We start from the raw sequence: 23172 nt of genomic DNA, 5'->3' as shown, positions 1-23172 counted from the left end.
GTAAAAAACACTCAACAGGCATACAGTCAGGAATACATGTCCATACTTGAAGTAGAAAAAGCCATCAAAGGCTTGAAATTTGGAAAGGCAGGATTAGATGATGATCGACCAGAAATGCTGAAGTATGGTGGTATAAAAGTGTTACAGTGGCTGCACTGCATCATTCAGAAAGCCTGGACAGAGAGACAAATTCCTGATGATTGGAGTAGAGCTCTAATAGTACCCATATATAAAAAGGGAAATAAAACTGAATGTGAGAATTACAGAGGTATTTCCCTACTGAGTGTTCCTGGCAAGATCTATGTAAGTATACTTGAGAAACAGTTGAGAAGAATTGTGGAAGAAAAGCTTGGTGAAGAACAAGCTGGATTCAGGCCAAATAGAGGCTGTCAGGATCAGATCTTCACTTTACGACAAACAGTTGAGAAAGCATGGGAATATAACAAAGATCTGTATTTATGTTTTGTCGATCTGGAAAAGGCATATGACAAGGTGCCAAGAGAGAAGCTATTCAATACGCTACAATTATATGGTGTCAATTGGGCATTATATCAAGCCATACTAAGTCTTTATTTGAGTTGTAAGTCAGCAGTTAGAATTGAAGGAAGTACAGGAAGATGGTTTAATGTTAAATCTGGTGTGAGACAAGGATGTACATTATCCTCTCTGTTATTCATTATCTATATGGATCACATTATGAAGGAAAGTGGTATTAAACATGATATCAGAATTGGAGATGTTAATGTCAGCTCTTTGCTTTATGCGGACAATGTTATAATTCTAAATAAATCCGCTACAAGTTTGCAAGATTCCCTGACTAAATTGAATAACTGTTGTAATAGATATGGTATGAAGGTCAGCATTAAAAAGACAAAAACAATGAAAATAGGTAGAATTATTGAAAATGTCAACTGTGTTGTGAACGGAGAACCTGTGGAACAAGTAAAACATTTCAGTTTCTTAGGCATGATTTTTAGTGAAGATGGTAAATTAAATATGGAAATAGACAACACAATCAACAAAGCTGGTATGGTAGGAAGTCAACTGAATAAATTTATATGGAATAAAAGAGAAATTAGTCAAAAAACTAAATTAGCTGTATACAAGACACTGTTGAAACCAATTTTAACTTATGGATCTGAGAGCTGGTTTAGAAATAACACTTGACCAAAGGCTAGAGACAGCAGATATGAGAGTCCTGAGAAAGATTAGAGGCGTGAACAGATGGCATTAATGGCAATATCATATTAAAAATGAGGATATTAGGAAAGAACTCGATATTGTCAGCATCCAGGAATGCGTTAGCAGAGCTAATCTCAGGTGGTATGGTCACTTAAACAGATTGGGCGAGGAGAGATTAGTAAAACAAGTGTTCTCTGCCAGGTTGGCAGGAAAACGACCCAGACGAAGTCCAAGATGTAGTTGGATTGATACGGTACAAAGTGCCTTAGATGATAAAAATATAAGATCTGATAAAGTTGGAGTCTTGACAAGTAACAGACTGATTTGTAGGAAAATGGTAGATAGGAAGTTAGTAATGATGTAAATTTTTTCATGTAGTACTATCATATCCTGTGCACCCCTTGAGGTTATATGTTACGAATTTGATGATGATGATGCTTTAGATACAGTTTTGGAGTCTTGGAAAAGAGGTAAAGAAATGATTAAAGAAACAGCAATAAAACATGTCAGCTACTTGACAAGAGGAAATAAAGATTGACTTACACCAGAGATTTTGGACTTCATCGTCAAATTCCTGACATGTATACCCTCAAGAGGTGTGATACAGGATATGATAGCACTACATGAAAAACTTATTTCCTATTGTTACGTCCTCACTTCCTTATATTTCTTCTTACTTTGCTTATGTTTTCTTCGTGCCTATATCGTTATTAATTCCTTAATTCAACACTTTCTGTTATAACCTTAATTATATCTCATTAACTCTTTAATGTATGCAGTCTTAACACTTACTTTGGGCCGTTAGCAACTTTAAGGATATTGCATGTGGGTAAAAGACAAATAGATTCCCAATAGACAATGGCAATTCCTTTGTTTCAGTACTGGTTCTCTCTTCTTATTCAGGGAAAATTTATATTATACTGCGCCACCCTGAATTCTAGATTTTTGAACAATGAAAAATGAAAGAACCAGAACTTACCATAGCACACTATCCCTAATTTCTTAAACTATATAAAGTAGTTCAAACCTCATCTGTCTCTAACTTAGTTTGCAGTCGTAGTTCGTAGTCTCCCTTATAAATTACCTCCTGCCGTGGTTCGATTATTTATGAGCGGTGCAATAGAAAATGAAATCAGGCAAGTCAACTATTGAATTTAAAGAAAACATTTAACTACACACTAGTCAGATTACATATCATGAATAAACTTTTCTACATGCTAGCTTCAATATCAATTTCAATGAAAAAAACATAATTATCTAACCCTTCTTACTCTCTCTTAGCATGTATAAAGATCAGTACAGTTAAAACATTCTATCAAAGGTAAATCATGAGCTTAAACTCCACAATACTAAAGGATATTCATTCATAGACATTAATTTAACCCTAATTTCTTCACTATGTCTCAGAGTTACACTGCTCTCTTAAACTATATCTCTAAAGTCCTTGCATGAAATTCACAACCTTCTAAACTTAATGTCCAACTAATAATTACAGTCTTTCTTCCTTTATACATTCACTAAACAGATTAAAGTTTCTACTTTACCAATTGCTGGGGAACCATTAGAACATCATACATATCACGATATAACATCACCTCCAGGTCCTCTTTTCATTCTACTTGGTCTGCATTACCCCACTGAATGGTCCGGACTGGATATATCTCTGGCAACGAAGACACGTGCTCACCGTTCACTGGTCATCAGGCTCGGTAAGGCTTAGCTGTCTCTGCAGTAAACAGGAACTCAGCTTTGCTGGGCAAATCCTTGACCGGCGATCTCCCAAGGATTCCTCGGCATTCTCCCACAATCCCTCCAAGGAAGAGGATGACTAAAGAAAAAGCAAGCCTAAAAGCTCTGAGCTGGTGCTGCTTCGCTTTTTAAATTCCACACCCAACACTCCTCACTACATCATTAAATTTCTCCCTCTTTGCTCACGTCACCTTACATCTCCCAACACCTAGCACCATAGTCTCCCCTAGCATACTCTTCGGTGGTGGTGGTGGGGAGATCGCGTGCTCTTCTTCCACAGTGCACGTGTACTTTGGCATACATGTTTTGCTCCTGGCTATCCGTATTTAATCCGATTAGCTTTCTCTCAGTGATATACAAGTTTTTATACAAATCTATGTTGATTCTGTTGTCTATTTCCATATTTAATTTACCATCTTCACAAGAAATCGTGCCTAAGTAGCTGAAATGTTTTACTTGTTCTATAGGTTCTCCATTTACAATGTAGTCAATATTTTCAGTGCTCCTGTCTATTTTCATTGTCTTTGTCTTGTTATTGCTGACCTTCATACCATATCTATTACAACAGTTATTCAATTTAGTCAGGGAATCTTGCAGACGTGTAACAGATATATTTATAAGTATAATATCATCCGCATAAAGCAAAGAGCTGAGATTAACATCTCCAATTTTGATATCAGGTTTAATACCTGATATCAAAACTTTCCTTCATAATGTTATCCATATAGATAATGAATAACCGAGGAGATAACATACATGCTTGTCTGACACCAAATTTAACATCAAACCATCTTCCTGTACTTCAATTCTAATGCACCATTGACATCATACAACTGTAGCATTTTGAATAGCCTTTTCCAGATCTACAAAACTTAAATACAGATCTTTGTTATATTCCCATGATTTCTTAACAATTTGTTGTAAAGTGAAAATCTGATCCTGACAGTCTCTATCTGGCCACATTCCAGCTTATTCTTCACCAAGATTCCCTTTCACAATCCTTCTCAACAGTTTCTCAAGTATACTTGCATAAATCTTACCAGGAATTCTCAGTAGGAAATACCTCTGTGATACTCACATTGTTTTATTTCCCTTTATATAGCCTACTGGCTGTGCACTTTGCAACCATATGCCTGGGGAAGGAGTGTCCTAGGTTAAATTCCCGTCAGCTACATGAGGAGCTAAATGATCTTCCTCTGCCATAGCCAAGTTAGCCGGCAGTAGGGTTTTTCCACAGTTTATCTTGGGGTTTTTCATCCTGCAAAGCAGGCAAACCGGCCTTGAGAACTCAACACTACGGACATAGGATACACCAGGACGTAGGGCTTGACCACCTTATCCTGTGAACTGTTCGAGGTCCGTTTATTAATAAACTGTTGACGCTGCAAGGTAAAAGAGGGATAAGGAAGATGATATGAGATGAGATATACATATGGGTACTGTGATAGCTCCACTCCAATCATCTGGAATTCATCCTGATGTCCAGGCCTTCTGTGCAATTCAACCATTGCAGGACTTTTATACCTCCATACTTGAGCATTTTTGGTCGAATATCATCTACTCCAGCTGCCTTTCCACATTTCAGGCTTTTGATGGCTTTTTTAACTTCAAGTATGGATATGTTTACCTGATTGCATGTCTGTTGAGTGTTTTTTAATACTGTGCTGTTGCTGACTGTTTCATTTAGTAATTTTTTGAAATAATTACTCCATTTTTTCAAGGATATATTTTTCTCCAGTTTTCATGTCACCTTTATCATCACTAAGCATCTTTCCTCCATTTCTGAGCTTTTTCAACAACCTTCAGAATATCTTGCCACCTTCTTAATATTCATATTCTATGTTCTTACCAAAGTGTTGCCATGACTTGACTTTTGTTTAGCTAGTTTTACACAGTGTTTATCTTTCTTACATTTGTCTCTGTATTCTCTAAGAGCACAAGCTGACTTATTTGCCAGGAACATTTGATATGCTTTTTTCTTTTCCTTCACTGCCTCTTTAACTTCCTGTGTCCACCATGGAGTTCTGATTTTTCTATCCCTGCAGACAACTTCACCACATGCCTCTCTGGCTAAATCAATCAATGTTTACTTCAGAGCTTGCCATTGAATCTCCAAGATTTGATTCCTGTTCCCAAACACTTTCATTTTTTCTTGAATAATGTGTGTATATTTCAGTCTACAGTTTACATCTGAGAGCTGCTCAACTTTTATTCGCTTTAAAACTTTCTTACATGTTCTTCTTTTCGATATGAAATTCAATTTTATCCTGCTCAAGATACTTCCAATTGGAAGGTGATCACTTCCAATTTGAAATCCTTTGTACACTCTAGTGTCCTGCACCAGTGAGAAAACATCACTATCAACGATGACATAGTCAATGAGACTTTTCTTATTCCTTGCATCTTCTCTCCATGTGAATTTGTGCACATTTTTATGTTGGAACATTGTGTTAATAATAACCAGTCCATGCCCTAAGCAGAAATCGAACAGGTAGTTACCATTATTATTATCTTCAGTCTTTTCTCCAAATTTTCCCATAATATTTTTGTATGTCTGACAATAATTTCCTACTTTGCTATTTAGATCCCCAACAAGGATCAACTTTACCTTTTTCATTGTGTCAGTTTCTTTCTGTAAAGCCTAAAAAAAAAAAAAAAAAAAATTACTCCACTTCTACATTTGTAGAACCTTTTGTGGCACTATCGGCACAAATAAGTCTCATTGTCCAGTTTTCCCATTCTGATATTTGCCCTGATCACTCCACTTGATATTGCCTGCCATTCAAGAAGATTAGCCTTGTATTTAGTGTTGAATACTATAGCTACTCCTTCTTTTCCTTGGTTGTCATTGCCTAAATATAACATGTATTTATTACTCAGAAAGATCTTACCAGTTTTTGTCTTTTTTGTTTCAGGCACCTCTATTATGTTGATCTGGTACTTATCCAATTCATCAGCTAGCTCCATTTCTTTGCCATTCAGGCTTCTTTTGTTGATAGTTCCGATCTTGAACTCTGGTGATGTTGAGTTGGGATGTGTTTCAGGATTTGTTCCAGTAGCTGACTTTTCACTGTTCATGCTAGGTCTCTGGTGAAAACAACGGGGGCCTTGTATAACTGGGCATGAAATTCTGTCATGTTGTACCATCATTTCATATTGTGGTTTAAGCCAATAAGAATGCAGTTTGTTTGGCTAAATCCCAAATTGCCAGCCCATCCTCATTCGTTCAGTATCCAGGTAGATACCTCATCACGAGAAGGTGAGGATATTGGACATTAGGTCAGAAGCCCTGGTCAGTTATACAGCTTTGACCCTTAAGCACCCCAATACAATACTAAAGGAAGGAAATTTACCAACAGAATGGACAATGTTTAAGAACAACGCACTCCTGATTGCATTGTTCTTAAATATTTTCTATCACTGTCTCATTTATCTCATTTAAAATTATTCCAGATCTCTGTAATCTCAGATTGCTTTTACACTCTTTCCTCCATGTCTAAGCAGCTGCCTTCTCATTTTTCACCTTCATGATAATTTATTTTCTATATTCTTACCAGTTTTCCAGTGATGTTTGTATTAGCTCACTGGCTTGTCACAGCAGGTTCCTGCTGTGACAAGCCAGCAATGATTAATGCTTAATGATTGTGATTAGGCAGTTAATCCTATCTGCATTGTCTGATATGTCTGTGCATTTCATGTGTTCTTTCTGAAGATCCTCATAGCTCTCTCAGTTGAATTCTGTCTAGGATGCAAAGAATCTTTATCAGAGCTTTTCAGGTGAATTAGCTGGTTCCATAGAGAAGTGGCAGGGTTTTCTTCCTGGTAACCTGAGTTTTTCATCCCACATAACAGACAAACCGGCTAGATGAACATGTGCAGTTTACAGCTGTGGCCGACAATGTAGATAGTGTTGTTAATCCTTCATAAACAGTATACAGATTACCTCACTCTGACATGCAATTGAGCCTAACACAAAAGGAAGATGGGATGGGATGAGATATATAACTTGGCTATCTTACATTTTTCTTTGTATTCTCTCTCTCTCTCTCTCTGAACCTGCTTGGTTACTTGCCAGGAACTTTCAGTGGGATTTCTTTCCCTGAACTTATATTAGTTCACCATGAGGGTATTCCCCCCCCCCCCCCCCCGAAGACAACTTCACTACATGTCTACCTGGCAGGATTTTCCTTCCTGGAAACTCTGGTTTTTCATCCATCTATACAGGCAAGCTGACCCTTAGAAAATATGCAGTTAACAGACATAATACTGGTTCATAGCCTGAATTGCTTTGGCTGTAAATCCAAATCAATCAACCAGTCTCCCTGCCTGATTCAGCCAATTTAGATTCAGAATTTGCCTTAAGTGTTCAAGGTTTTTTTAACTTATTCCCCCCCCCTCTCTCTCTCTCTCTCCCTCTAATATTTGTATATTAAAGCCACAGTTCACCCCTGAAAGCCAAGCATCTTGGTTAACCAGATTGGTATCTAGCACATCATCCCTTTTGTTAGTAAGACTACAAATACTGGTGAAGTGAATGTGGAAATTTTTATTATTATTTTCTGAGGGAGAATTAGAATTATTTGATGATTTGCATGGTTGAGTGTTGGAGAGAAGTCAAGTAAAGAGTAGGGTCATGCATTGTAGGATAAAAGAGCACATATCTAGTCTCCTGTCCTTGCATAGTCATGAAATTCTTCTTCCCCCACCTCTTGCCTACCACTATATACTGACACCCCTTCAGGCATGTTGATAGCGTAAATGGTGGCTAGATTATTTTAAGACCAGTTGGATGTGTTTGGTATACTCTTGCAGACTATCACATGTACTTGCAGTGCATGTAAGGTGGGAAGAACAGAAGCCAAAAACCCTGTTCCGGATTTCTGGCTTCTGCTTCCCCTTGAGGCCAAGGCCACCATTAAGCAAGATGCTGGTGTTTCACCAGACATTGAAAGTTATCTTCATCCTTTGGATCTAGGTAATAGATGAATTATATAGCTGGCTGTTTCCTCCATTTATCCTGTTAATGTCTTAGGATTATTGTGTTTACAATTTGGCCAAGTCTTCCAGATTGAAGGTATGAAATATATAGTGTTTTGTTAAAGGTCTTGACAATTGTTGAATAGACATTTATGTAATTGATTCAGTTATTTATAACAATTTTATACTTGGCTGAATTTATGGTTGATCACGTGTATTCAAATAATGCAAGTTTCATTATCTAAATATTTGGTAGTTTTGCCAGATTTGCAGGAAGATGATGCAAAGAAATTGATAAGTAATTCTCCAGCTCATACACAAGGATTTTCCATTTCTGAAATGGGAAATTGAGTATTGTTAGCAACTCACACTGTAACATATCAGACATATATTGGGACATTTCATTTCAGTGATTTTTTTTTTTTTTTAATGCTTTCCACTTACTATTTGTTTCTTTCTTTCAGATAAAAATGACAGTAGTATAGAAAATATTGATAAAAGTTTTTTCACTTTGTTAAAAAGTAAATTGTACTTTCTAAGAAATTATATTCTTGTTTAATCCTTTACTAGGTGTAAGGAAACAAAGCTTGCAAGTAAAGTATCTTTATGACTAGCCCTAGTAAACATCACTATAACAAATGCTGAAAAGTCCTGACCAAAGTACGAGGGCGGTCCGAAAAGTTCTCTGCCTCGACCATAGATGGCAACACTATCGGCAAGATTTTTTTTTTCTAAGTTGATACATCTGTCATAAATATCCATGTGGAATTCTAGCTGTATAAAACAAGTAGTTTGTTTTATACAGCTGTCGGAAGCAAAAGTGTTGTCTGTATCCCTTGAAATGGGTAAAATTGAGTATTGTGCGGTTATAAAATTCTTTGTAAAAGAAAGTTTAACAGCAAAAGAAATTCATTCAAAGTTCATAAAAGTTTATGGGCATTCTTCTCTTTCGTTTTGGACAATTAAGAAATATGTTGCCGAGTATAAATGTGGCTGTACCAGCCTAGAAGATGAGCCACGTGAAGGACATCCAAAAAGTGTAACAACACCAGAAATCATGTGCACGATATGATACTGGATGACTGGCAAGTCAGAGTGCATGAAATTGCTGAGACTGTAGGCATTTCAAAAGAACATGTAGGATATATTTTGCATGAAGAATTGGAAATGAAAAAGCTTTGCGCAAGATGGGTGCTGCGCTTGCTCACAGCAGATCAAAACTGCACTCGCATGAAAATCTCCGAACAGTGCTTGGAGCATTTTAACAAGAATAAAATTGATTTTGTGCATCGATTTATTACTGTGGATGAGACTTGGATTCACCATTACACACCAGAGTCCAAACAGCAGTCGAAACAGTGGACTGAATCCGGTTGTTCAGTGCCAAAGAAGACAAAGTCAGTTCCATCAGAAAAGATCATGTCATCGGTGTTTTGGGATGCTAAAGGCATTTTGTTTATTAATTATCTTGAAAAGGGTAAAACAATAACTAGGGAATATTATTCCGATCTTTTAACCAGACTAGACAAAAAAATTCTTGAGAGAAGACCTGGTTTGCAGAAGAAAAAAATCATCTTTCATCAGGATAATGCACTTGCCCATAAAGGCGTTTTGGCAATGGGAAAATTAAGGGATCTGCACTATGAATTGTTGGAACATCCACTCAAGTCCCCAGATTTGGCTCCCTCTGACTTCTTTCTCTTCCCAAAACTAAAACTCTTCCTCACTGGTCAGTGTTTTTCTTTGAATCAAGAGGTGATTGCAGCTATAGAGGAGTATTTTGCAGATCTTACTGAGAACCACTACAGGGATGGGATAATGGTGCTGGAATAACTGCATTAGTCTTAAGGGAGATTATGTTGAAAAATAAAAATAATTTTGAAATTATAAATTCGTTTTTTCATTGTTAGGCTGAGAATTTTTCAGACCACCCTCGTATATAGAGACTGGTGACCTCACATCATTTGTCTTAGTATCTTGTCTTGCCAAACGCACTTTGTTTTGGATGTGTATATTGCTATGCATTATGGGATGGGCCACTATCCAGACCATTGTCAAGCTTTTTTAGCTTATACTGGGTAAAGGATTAAACAAGAATATAATTTCTTGGCAAATAAATTTTCTTCATAACCAAGTGAAAAAAAAACTTTGTCTATTGCTGATACAGAGTGTTTGAATAATAAGGTAATACATCTGTATGTTGCTTGTATATGGATAATATATGACTATGCAATTATTCAACCTTGGTATCTTTCTGGGTTTGGCTCCTACTGATGGTACTTATTTCCTGGGGAGTAGAGTGGTTCTACTCAATGGCAAGTTACTGTGACTCTGCCACTTATGTGGTAGAGCCACCTGTGGGTTTCCTGCCCTGGAATAACTCAGGTCAGGAGTAATGAGTTTTGCAGTGATCCTTTCAGTTATTCAGTGAAATTTAGAGTGATATTGTCCATCACTCAGTTTTTGGAGAGGTACCCCTCACTTTAACAGTACCTAAGATTGAAACCAGTCTGGGTAGTGGCCCTTCCCATGATGCATAGCAGTATACACATCTGAAAGGAAGTGTGCTTTGCATTATTGAATACTAAGGTAAATGATGTGAAGTCAACAGTCTATATATACAAGTAGCCTGATTGTGAAGATACTTCATATGCAGACTTCGTTTGCTTACATTTGAGTAAAGGATTAAACAAGAATATAATTTCTTGAGAAGTATAATGTAAAATATTGATAAAATAATGTTGAATAAAGTTAAACTGTTAACACTTAAATTAAGAATGCCAAGAAACTATATTTTTTTTAATCTTTAATCCAAGTGTTTGCATATGAAGTAGCCTTGCAACTAGGCTACTTGTATATAAAAGCTCATGACCTCGCATTAACTGTCTTAGTATTCCATGATGCAAAGCACACATCCTTTTGGGTGTGTTTAGTTGTTAGCTTCTGTATACAAGTAGCTTAGTCATGAAGATACTTAGATAAAGGATTAAACAAGAATTTAATTTCTTGGCATTCTTAATTTATAACCAAGTGAATAAACTTTCTAAAATTTCTTTTCTAAAATCATCTACTAAAATTTCTTTTCTAAAATATTGTTCATGCTGTTTTCTTTTGCTGAAATATTTCTCGGTTCAGCTTTTGGAATTAGATGGCACTTTTTCTTCCTCCTTTTGTTAAAAATTAGGATAAAATCTAAAGATTAGACTGATATGATACCTGCCACTTTATATTTCAGTTTCATTACATATACACAAGGCATGCTTCCTTGTATTCCCCTCTAACTTCCAGCTACTAACAGTATTCTTCTATTGCAGTCACCTATGTAGGTTTGCACCTACATCCTATGTTTTTTTCAGGCTTATTATATTTCTTTGCTGTTCACCACGGTGATGGTTGACTTGGAATTATTACTATGTCCTTATTGTGACTTTCTTATTGAATAGTAACACCTTGCCTGCTGACCTGTAACATATTTTCTTTATGTGTCAATACAACGTCAAGCTCTATCATCTACTGAAATGTGTAAATCACTTTATTTAGTAATATGAAGTCTCCTTCCCTTTAATTTTTGAAAATAAAATCATTTTAAGTTTTCCCTATTTGTTTTTTAGTTTATTTTCAGAGTATTTCTTTCTAGAATTTCATTTGTAAATCAAATTTCAATCTTGAAAACCTAATTTTTTTAGTTTACATAGCACAGGTTTTTTCCCTCTAGATTTATGATGATGATGTAATCTGAGTCAATGCATTCAGCTGATGAGTATCTAAATCTGTTCATTTGTAGATGCAGAAAGAAGCATTTCAGGTAGAAATATATTAAACTTCATATATTTATTATTATTATTAAGACCTCTCTAAATCCTACCCACACCTCATCATGGTGGAGAAGTGAACGGGAGATGTAGGTGAAGTATGTCAGAAGCTTGATCTTCCAGCAGGGCCATTCTAGGCATGAAGGCTACATCATTATTCCCGGCTAACGTGGGAGGCATCTCGCGATTGGGCCAGCAACTCATCATTGGATGGGTTGCTGGCCCAATCACCAGCAACCCGCCATTGGATGTGATGTAAAACAATATTGCCCGAGAAACCAAGACAAACATGAATCGGATGGAAAAATTGGATATCGAACGGAAAAGGAAAAAATACGGAATAATAAAACTATCAACATGGAATGTAAGAGCGATTAATGGAAAAGAGGAAGAACTTATACAAGAAATAGCCAAAAGAAACATTAAAATATGCAGCATAACAGAAACAAACAAAAAAAAAAAAAAAGGAAATGGAACAATGAAAATGACTATATTCTTTCTTTTAGGCCTTACACGGTGATCCGAATGCATTTTTGAAAATTATGGAGACAACTACCGTGTTTGGATAAAAACTTTAGTTAAGATTTTAGTTATATTAAACTAAAGTTTTTATTCAAACACGGTAGTTGTCTCCATAATTTTCAAAAATGCAAAATGACTATATATTTATATACAGTGGAGTAAAAAAACAAAATAGAGCTGAAGCCAGGAGTAGGAATAGTAATACATAAAGAGTTAAATGAAAATATAGAAGAATATAAATATATAAATGAAAGAATATTAACAGTTAGGATAAAAACAGATAGAGGTAAAATAAATATAATCACAGTATATGCCCCATAAGAAGGAAAAGAAAAAACAGAAGCTTTTTATGAGGACTTACAACAAATAATACAAGAAATAAAACCAAATGAAAAATTAATTATAATGGGAGACTTCAATGCAAGAACAGGAAATATACCAATAAATGGAATCATGCAAAGATTTAATGGAGAAACATTGATACAATTCTGTGCAAATAATAAGTTTAAAAATAATGAATACATTTTATCGGCATAAAATAACTTTTGGAAACACAAGAGGATAGGAATTGTTGTGTCCCAATTTATGATTATTATTCTATCTAGTGAAATTCTGCTTGTCTATATTCAACTTTTATATATGTACGAGATATCACCCCAAAATACAAATTTAAGCTATTTCTTCCCTTAGTGTCCCTAATATTTATATTATACTGTGCCTTTTGGGACATTTAGTTTGAGATATTAAATACAAAAACAAGGAGCAATTACTAAAATATGTCTGAATGTGAAACAATATTGCAGTTGTGACACTTTATCTCGTTACTCGTTTAAATATTCTCCCCTCCCGCGTGATTAAGATTGTACATTTTCAAGTGTTGCATTGGGCAGCAATTTCAGACAACTGTATTATCAATGAACAAAGGTTTATTAAACTCATTAGCATGGTACAATTCAATTAATATATATAACTCAATTCAATACTAAGAAAACATTTATAAAATAACATTAGCTAATCACAAGTATTTGGCTATGATCCTATATGGGTATTACGATCACGCCGCCATAACAAATTCAACTCATACAATCATATGTATAATCCCAGATCTAATTAACACATTAGTTAACCCTATATTAGTCTGAATATGCTATATGCTGTAGCACCTGGACATATGTGATCAACTCACTCTATTTAACTATCTGAAACTATGTAAATTAAATTATCCTTACACTGTGTTAACATATAACTTTGACATTTAAAACTTTCCTGTAAGTTACAATACACATGCATAAATCTCAGGACACATAATTACTTATATAATATTAACATTAACAAGCATACTTTCATTATAATCAGTCATGTACTAAAGTCCTAGTATGAATTCCTTAGTCTCTTCAACAGTTAAGTAATAGAATAATGATTACAATTACAGACGATTTTCAGTTAACATGAGAATTTTACAGAACCTTTTCTCTTGAGTTTTCTATATTGGCCTCTACCTTTTTCCGATTGAACTATCCTGGTATGATCTCTCTTATAATCTGTTACCCCTAAGTTCTTTTGGCATTAAACCGTGCTTATGTGATCTTTACTTTTCGTAGTTGAATTAATAACACACTTTAGAATCATCTATACCATGGCTGTGAAACTCGCCATGTGGACACCGACTTCTATACAGATTTCCCTTTCTCGTAATTGTCACTGGATGATGAAACACTTAGATAATACCTTCTTTCCCTTTAGCTAAATGGCATTCCTCGTTTCTTACCATAGGAAATACGGAATTGAAATCCCGCGCACTTTTGTTTCCTTGTTTTGACGACGGAGATAACTTCAATCCCGCTACTCAGGAAAACCTTGTGAAAACCCATATGAAGGAGCTCGTGAAGAAACCTTCTGGGAAAAAGCCCTCTGGGTGGGGTTTCTAACTCTTTTATACCTTGACCCCTACTGGCACCTTGTTTAATTTCTTTTCTCCACCCCTTACTGGATTTGACTTCACTGACCAATTAGGGTGGCATTCTTCTGCCAAACATCCTGAGGTCGACGAGCATGCGACTCACACGTGACGATGTCTAAATCCGGGAATTGATCCTGAGCGATAGTCTATTGTTTTTCTTTTGCTAGCCTCTAAATAAATCCCCCTTCCAAATTTTCTAAGAATTTACTTAATATTTTAATCTCTAGCCTCTCACATATAATTCCTTATGACTAACCTTTTCTGTTTTACTTAGCTAATTTTTTTTTTTTTTTTTTTTATCACAACTGTAATATATTCCTTCTTTTATTATTTAGTTCAACAAGCACTTTTTGTTATATATTTTACTTGGATGCAAAAATATTTTTCTTTAAGTAATTTATATATTAGCTCTTATACAGGGTTTTATTTTATTGTCTCTTCATGTTACACCATGATAACTGGGAATTCTACATTCTTAAGGTATCAGGGTGTAACAGAATCAATAATAGATTATATTATATGTAACAAAGTAATACACCCATCAGAAATAGAGGATGCTAGAGCATTAGCATCAGCAGAAATTGGAAGTGATCATAATCTGTTAATATGTAAACTAAGACTTTACAAGAAATGGGTGAAAATAAAATCTAAAGAAAACCAACACAATGCCGAAATAAAATTTAAAGTGGAATTATTAAAAGAAGAAAGTATAAAAACATTATTCTACATTAGAGTAAAACAAAAGTTTCAAGATGACTCACTAAGCAGCGAACAACATGTAGAAGATAACTGGAAGATTTCTAAAACAAATTTAACTGAAATAGCAACAGAAGTATTAGGGTAAAAAAAAGAATAACAAAATCAAGAAGGTGGACTCCATGGTTTAATGAAGAACTAAAAATATTAACAAAAGAAAAGAAAGAAAAATATCTAAAATATCTACAAATGAAAACAACTGATAATTGGAACGAATATAAAGAAATAAAGTTAATCAAAAGAAAATAGAAAGCAAAAATCAATTTTGGGAATCATATACAAAAGAACTTGAACATGATTTCTATGGTATACAGAAACAAATGTGGGATTTATTAATACACAAAAGAAGGAAGAAGCAGAATATATTCCAATATTAAAAGTAGAACTAGGTAAACAAACAAATCAAGAAGAAGAAATAAATACAACAGAAATGAAAGTTGAAATAACAGAAATTGAAAATGCAATTGAAAAATAGAAAATCACCAGGTCTAGATAATATCAATAATGAATTATTAAAAAATGGTAAATAAATTATAATTCAGAATTTGAATATATTATACAACCAAATAATAAATACAAAAAAGATACTGGTAAGATAACAAAAAATTGTTCACTTTTCTTCCAGTAGAATGGAAGAAAAGTGTAACAATACCTTTATTTAAAAAAGGAGATAAAAAAAAAAACCCAGAAAATTATAGAGGGATAAATTTATTAAATACCTCATTAAAAGTACTAACAAGAATCCTAAATAATAAAATAGAGGAAATTAATCTGTTAGATGAACAAGGTTTCAGAGAAGGTAGATCATGTACAAGTGCAATATTCATAATCAGACAATTGATAGAGAAAACAATAGAATACAATAATTAACTATTTATATGCTTTATAGACCTGGAAAAGCATTTGACAGAATATTAATTCAAGATGTAATAGAAATATTGCAGAGAAGAAAAGTAGCGGAAAACATAACCCAAATGATTAAAGAAATATATGATAATAATAGCTGTATAATAAAAACATAAGAAAAAATAAGTAAAGAGATACAAATTAGTAATGGTATTAGACAAGGAGACTCTTTAAGTCCAACAATGGGAATATTCAATATAATAATGGATGAAATAATACAAAAAGTTAATAAAATACAAAATTCAGGAATGAAAATAAACAATAGAATAATAAGAACTATATGTTATGCAGATGATGTAATATTAATTGCAGAAAATGAAACTCAGCTACAAATATTACTACATACATTTAATAAACCAGCAAAATTGTATAATATGAAAATATCAAAAACTAAAACAAAATGTATGACAATATCAGAGAACCACAAAGATGCAAATTAGAATCGGAAGGTACTATTATTGAACAAATCTGGGAAGGAAGGCCACATCTAGGTCAGAGGGATACACGCCCAGTAGGGGAGACACCAAGACAGAAGCAATGAGAGGTCATCCCAACCTATAGGAGTTGCCAAAGGGTGTACAACCTTATTATTAAATTACTCTGGATTCAGAGAAAGATGTTGAGAGTTTATTTTTCACTTGGTTAGACTATAATAAGTTTAGTTTAATCAATCCTTTATCCAAGTGTGAGCAAAGAAAGTTTGCACCTGAGAGTATCTTCAGGACTGGGGTAAGGTAGTACAACTACCTTACCCCAGTAAGGTAGTTGTACTACCTTACCCTCGTTGGTAGTACAACTACCTTACCAACTCGTTGCAAAAGTGGAGAAAGCTCTCATCACTCCTATCTCAGTATCTCCCATGATGCAAATCGTTTGCATTAACTTTGTTTGCTCACACTTCGATAAAGGATTAAACTAAACTTATTATAGTCTAACCATGTGAAAAATAAACTCTTAACATCTTTCTCTGAATCCAGAGTAATTTAATAATAAGGTTGTACACCCTTTGGCAACTCCTATAGGTTGGGATGACCTCTCATTGCTTCTGCCTTGGTGTCTCCACTACTGGGCCTGGTTCCACTGACGAGACCTCAATAAAGGTCGAAACTGGTATGGGTAGTGGCTCTTGCCTTAATGCATAGCATTATACATCTCTGCAAGGAGATGTGCTTTGCATTATGGGAGATACTGAGATAGGAGTGATGAGATCTTTCTCCACCTTTGCAACGAGTTGCCCGGTGTTGTTACTACCTTACCCCAGTCCTGAAGATACTTTCAGGCGCAAACTTTGTTTGCTCACACTTGGATAAAGGATTAAACTAAACTTATTAAAGATTATTAAGAGAGGCCTTCTATTGCATCACTTTCAAACTATTTCCCTCTTGTCATTCCTTGGAAGTATACAACAATCTTTCCATGGTCACTCTTCTGTTATACTACTATTAAAGTTATTTTATATTCTTTCTTAACATATAGCAGATACATAATAACCTCTAAATAGTAATAAATATGTTGTAATGTCAGTTTATTTCTGTTCATATCCTGAGATAATTGCCTAAACATTTAAAAATTGTTAGGCAATATTTTGATATAAAAAATAACAAACGTGTTTTTTTTGTTAGATTTTGAGAGTGTCCTGATATGCTACAGTTGGAAAGCAGATGACAAATTTGGAATAATATGGTGAATGAAGGAGCAAGCATAGACATCAGGATTGTCAACTGTCATGCCATTGTTTTTGATGGACTGAGTTAGTGATTTTTTTGTTCAAGAATCCAGAACACGATAATGGCCTGAATTTTGATGTGAAGTTCTCTTTGTGGAACTGTTCTGATTTACTTCATTTGTAAGGTCCAATGCCTGACATGACATCCGTTTCTTATTCTCTGAATTTTAATTTTTATCATCTGTAATGCTTGTTACTATCAGGGTTAATGTTGTCGAGTCACAAAAGACAAGAATATGCATGTGTTGTCATTTTTTATTTATGCAAATCACCATACCATGCAATCGCTGTCTATCAAACATACTATGCAATCGCTTACGTATTAGCCTGGATTTTTGGTCATATCTCCTTTTTAGACACGAACGAATTTTTATTTTTTTATTGACTGCACCAGTCTGTGCCCTATAATAATTTAATACATTATTCAGGGAGACATTTCAGACAGTCGTGGCCAAATCTCTCCACTAAACTTTATCCTCCCGCAACAAGTTCGTAAATTTTAGAGTGGTGGGTTGACACTCTTAGTCAGGCAAAACTCAGTTTGAGGTAAACAATTCATGTTTATTTATAACGTTATGTACAATACGCAATTATATAAAATCACACTTACTAAAGGTTAAATTCATACATAAGGTTAAGATAGGAAACTCGATTCACACAATCACTGCCTGATGTAGGCAAAAGTTAACATTTGGCAAAGTGCTAAATACAGACTTCATTAATACAATTTATTCATCTGAAATCATCCTTTATAGTCTTGGGCACACTAAGTTAAATTAACCCCAATATATTATATGGTTCTTAGTTTCTCTCTTTACAATGCAATTAAGTAATCTGGACATTTGGCTAAAGCCTACTGCATTAGTCACTTAAGAATTCACAGGTTAGAATTGTCCTGAAATTATACACTTCTCGTATCTAAAGTTCTTCATACCAATAGGCTCCAAAATTTTAGTAACCAAAGTTTACATTACCTTCACTGTCATGGAATGGGTCTACTGGTTATTACTGCTTTAGTGGTTCCCAAGGTTTGACTCCTTGCCTGGATCACGTGCGTCGTCAGATTCCTGCTATGTGGGCTATTCTCTATCCGCTCTATGGCTACCTTTGTCATCTGAGAATTTTAGGGGAACATCCACGACCTAGCACCCGCTTGCAATGAAAGCGTTAGCTGCGTCGCGCTGGAACTCTGTTCGTAACTTCATGGACTGCCTGATTCAAATTTCCCGCTGCTGCACAGCCTGGGAACCACTCCCTCGATCGGACTTCCTCACGACCACAAATCCCGGGAAAAAAGCCTTCTCTCTCCCCCTGTAATCACTTATATTTTTCCTTGCATAGCGCCCCCTATTTTCTCCTGAAACCCCTGTGTGGCGCTATGCTATTCTCGATCTCCGATGATGTCAGCATTTTTTTCTGTGGTGGGATTCACGGAACTGCTATTATGCACATCTATTTCCTTGTATTACGCAGCCTCGGGTGCTTACGCCAGCATGTATCAAACCTTTGGACCCACTCTTACAATTTGTTCAGTGGAATATTCAAGTTAACCTTAGCTGAATGGTATAATACAAAATTCTGATCTTCAATTCACTTAAATAAAATTTGAATAACACATTACATTACTACACTGTTATACTTCTTTACCATTTTATAATCTGATACATTCTTAGTGCTATATTTCATTACCTTATATAATTTAGCACATTTAATACATTCTAATTTTGGTTTTGACGAAATGCAAGTATTTTCTTCTTTTAAATATTTAGTTTGCTGTGTTATGCTTGTTGAACTCAATGATTTGCTGATACTATGAGACAAGACCAGAGTTCAACACATGTTCTTATCATGTCTGGTAAGAATCAGACATGCATGTTCTTGTCTTTTGTGACTCAAAGTAAATATCATGAGAAGCATGCAATTCAATATGAACTGCTCAGTCATAGGTCGTATGCAATGCATAGTGTGTATTCTTGAATTGCCTACTTAACTCCCCCCCCCAAGATTAAACCCTGAGTGCGCTACTGATCATCACAGAACTTTTGAATCAAAAACATCAGTGTTACTGTATCCCCAAATGTTTGTTTGAACTAATAAATGGTCTTCAAGGACATTATTATTATAGTGGATATTATGATATGTTCATAATGGATTATTGTTTCTCACAGAATTCTTGACTGCTAGAAATTAAATGTAGCATGCTCATGGAGCAGCATTTGAGATCTAACAATCATTTTGGTATATTAATGATGACAGGCTGTGATTATCAGTTTCTTTTTTATTGTGTCTGTTAAATTATACCAGCGGATTAATATTTTAATAATTTTATAAGCCGGAAAATTGTTTACATATTACTAGGTATGAATAGCCATTAGAAGTTTATTACCTGTTCCATTCAAGGATTCATCAAGGGAGGACCTTTTCCAGATTATATATTGCTAAATACTTGTCATCTCTCTTTGTGAAAATATTCACTAAAGATGTAGTCACTGCATCGAACATTTTACAAGTTTGCCGTATGTCATGAAAAGTCCTGAATTGTACATGCTTTCTAACCACACACTTACTCAGATTTCAGGGATGACCCTGTGCTTTCCCTAGTTTATTATGAGCAATAAAATCGCGCTTGCATCTGTACTCTGTTTTCTTTTTCCATCATGTGTCCGTTCTTCTGTCTCTTACTTAAATTCTGAATACTGTAATCCAATATTCTGTTCTCATTTTTGACTATCTACTGCATATACAAAATGTCCCATAAATTTGTAAATATTTCAGTAATTCATAAAAATTGGAAAAATTGGTAGAGTGTAGGCTTCTTGAAAATGAGTCACAAGGAGGTTTTTTTTTTTTTGCTCAGAAAAAATTTCAATTCAACTTTTCACTGATAGAGGCCACTATACTACATGCTTCCTTTGTGAGATATGTGTAGATGAGAAGCTTATAAAATGCAGGATGTACTGCTGTCAGCTTGTAATGAATGTGTACGAATTCCCAGTCATTGCTGCGAACAGAATTGTATTTCTGAAAAGAAAGGTTTGTTGCTGTGATGCTGACATTGGTGAACTAATAAATGTTCTTCATGGACATTATTATTTTAGTGGATATTATGATATGTTCATAATGGATTATTGTTTCTCACAGAATTCTTGACTGCTAGAAATTAAATGATAACACATTGTTAGTGAAGTTGTTTTACATAAGCAGGGAATTGAGAGTGGAAGCTTTACAAAAGTTTTGTGCATGGAAAAGAATGAAGAAAGGTTGAGGACCTATCATTCCTGCCGTAATACAGTCTCTAATCTCGATTCTTTTTATGTATTATGTAAAACCACTCCAAATATATGGAACACCAAGAATCCACAAACAAGAAACATCCCTATGCCAAATTTGTTGAGTATAAACAGTCTCACATACAAAATGGATAAACATTTGGCTAATTACTAGCCCCCCCCCCCTCCCTGCCACACACACTCACTCAAGTAACTCTTCCTTATTTGTACAAAAATTCTGTTCACTTAAAAGGTATATTAAAAATACTGTATTGTAAAAAGTTCAGACATTAATAATTTGGATATTACTTCATTATTTACTAAAAAGTGGTTTGGCTGCACTATGTGGATATTGCATTTGATGTTTGACCACATGGTCCACGCATTAGAAATACATTTTTAATGCATTTAAAATAACCAACATCCTAAAAACCACTTCACAATGGAAAAGGAATAATAACTGTCTACTCTTCCTAGATACACTAGTTACATGCCTTCCTGATGGTCAATTATTATCTTTTTTCTATTTGTAGAAAACTTACACACATACTGGAAGATATTTACACAATCAATCATTATCATCCAACTCAGCAATATGGTATCCTAAAAACACTAACACAACTAGAGCTGTCTTTTCCAGTGATACTGTTCTTACCACTGAACTTGCTTATCTTTGCCACACTATTTTAGCCAACAAAATACAAATATAATCTAAAGAAAATAGTAAATATCCCCTTCAAATCCTCTCCTTCCCTAATACACAATATCACATCAAAATCGTTATTACTATCCCATACAAAGCACATCTCAAAAGAATATCCAGAATGCTTCATAGCTATCAGCTCCATACTACATTTAAACCATATATCAAATTGGCCTCTCATTCGTTCACCTAAGGACAGTTCTCTCCTTTATCACATCTAGGAGTATATGAAGAGACATGGCTTACTATGGACAAGAGGATGATCTGTTGACACCTGCCTTGAAGAACATGAGAAATGCATTTGGCACCATCATTATGGCAAGAACAGGCAAGACATGCCTTAAACAAAATTGCTCTTCCTAGATACATTTGTCACATGCCTTCCTAATGGTCCATTATCTTTTTCCATTTATAGAAAACTTACACATTAACACGCAGATTACAATACAATGCAGTTTTTTTTTTTAACACACTGATACGAGTCAGAAAGACTGTTTTTTGAATCAGTAGCAACTTTAGAACATTCCTAAATAAGTATGGCTGTATCAGTTTGTCAAACTCTGGGAGATAATCATTGTAAATTAATACTTGTTGAACTCTCCTTTTATCCAACATCAGATGGTGCCAATTAGTGAAGTTATAACTTGAAAATTGTAACAGACAACCCAAAAATCTAAACTATTTCTCCACTATTAACTAATTGTTACTTTTTAACAATTAGTTAATAGTGGACAAACTTTTTTTTTTTGGACAAACTGTTTGTACCCTGAAGATGTTATGTATAAAACCAACAAAACATTAGCAAATAAATATATTTTCTTATTGTTTTGTGTTGTGAATTATAACCGTTACTTGAACTGCCAACACATAAACCTTACTACCCATTTGAAATACAAAATAAACCTAACCTCCTTAACTGATATATAATAAATTCAGGTAATATATAATAAATACAGATAATTTCAAGCATTTATCCAAGTTAAAAAAACTTTCTACAAGCTGGATTCAGGCCAAATAGAAACGGTCAGGATCAGATTTTCACTTTACGACAGAAAGTTGAGAAATCATGGGAATATAACAAAGATCTTTATTTAAGTTTTGTAGATCTGGAAAAAGCATACAAGGTGCCAAGAGAGAAGCTATTCCAAACGCTACAGTTATATGGTGTTATGGGACATTATATCAAGCAATACTTAGTCTTTATTCAAGTTGTAAGTCAGCAGTTAGAATTGAAGAAAGTACAGGAAGACGGTTTAATGTTAAATCTGATGTCAGACAAACATTATTCCCTCTCTTTTTCATTATCTATATGGATCACATTATGAAGGAAAGTGGTATTAAACCTGATATCAAAATTGGAGATGTTAATCTCAGCTCTCTCTTTGCTTCATGCAGATGATGTTATACTTCTAAATGTATCCACTACAAGTCTGCGAGATTCCCTGACTAAATTGAATAACTGTTGTAATAGATATGGTATGAAGGTCAGCATTAAAAAGAGAAAGACAATGAAAATAGGCAGAAACATTGAAAATATCAACTGCATTGTGAATGGAGAACTTATAGAACAAGTAAAACATTTCAGCTTCTTAGGCATGATTTTTAGTGAA

General features: G+C 34.6%; 1 protein-coding gene across 2 annotated transcripts in view; it reads left to right on the top strand.

Moving 5' to 3' along the window:
• LOC150093381 (uncharacterized) overlaps window positions 1-20227 on the top strand; it is a 196304-nt gene extending 176077 nt beyond the window's left edge. The window contains exons 7-8 of one of the 2 annotated variants that reach the window (XR_016550431.1): window positions 11624-11713; window positions 17487-20227. The gene's annotated coding sequence lies outside the window, so the exon portion shown is untranslated. The remainder of the gene's footprint in view (window positions 1-11623; window positions 11714-17486) is intronic. The other variant, XM_090413692.1, reaches the window with a different exon arrangement.
• The last annotated feature ends 2945 nt before the right edge of the window (window positions 20228-23172 follow it).

This window comes from Typopeltis vanoorti, chromosome 24 (genome assembly GCF_054136105.1).
Source record: "Typopeltis vanoorti isolate ZY-2024b chromosome 24, IOZ_Tvanoo_1.0, whole genome shotgun sequence".
In the NCBI taxonomy this organism is placed as follows: domain Eukaryota; kingdom Metazoa; phylum Arthropoda; class Arachnida; order Uropygi; family Thelyphonidae; genus Typopeltis; species Typopeltis vanoorti.
Note: the sequence above shows the minus strand (reverse complement) of the source record. Positions and strands in the feature narration are given on the sequence as shown.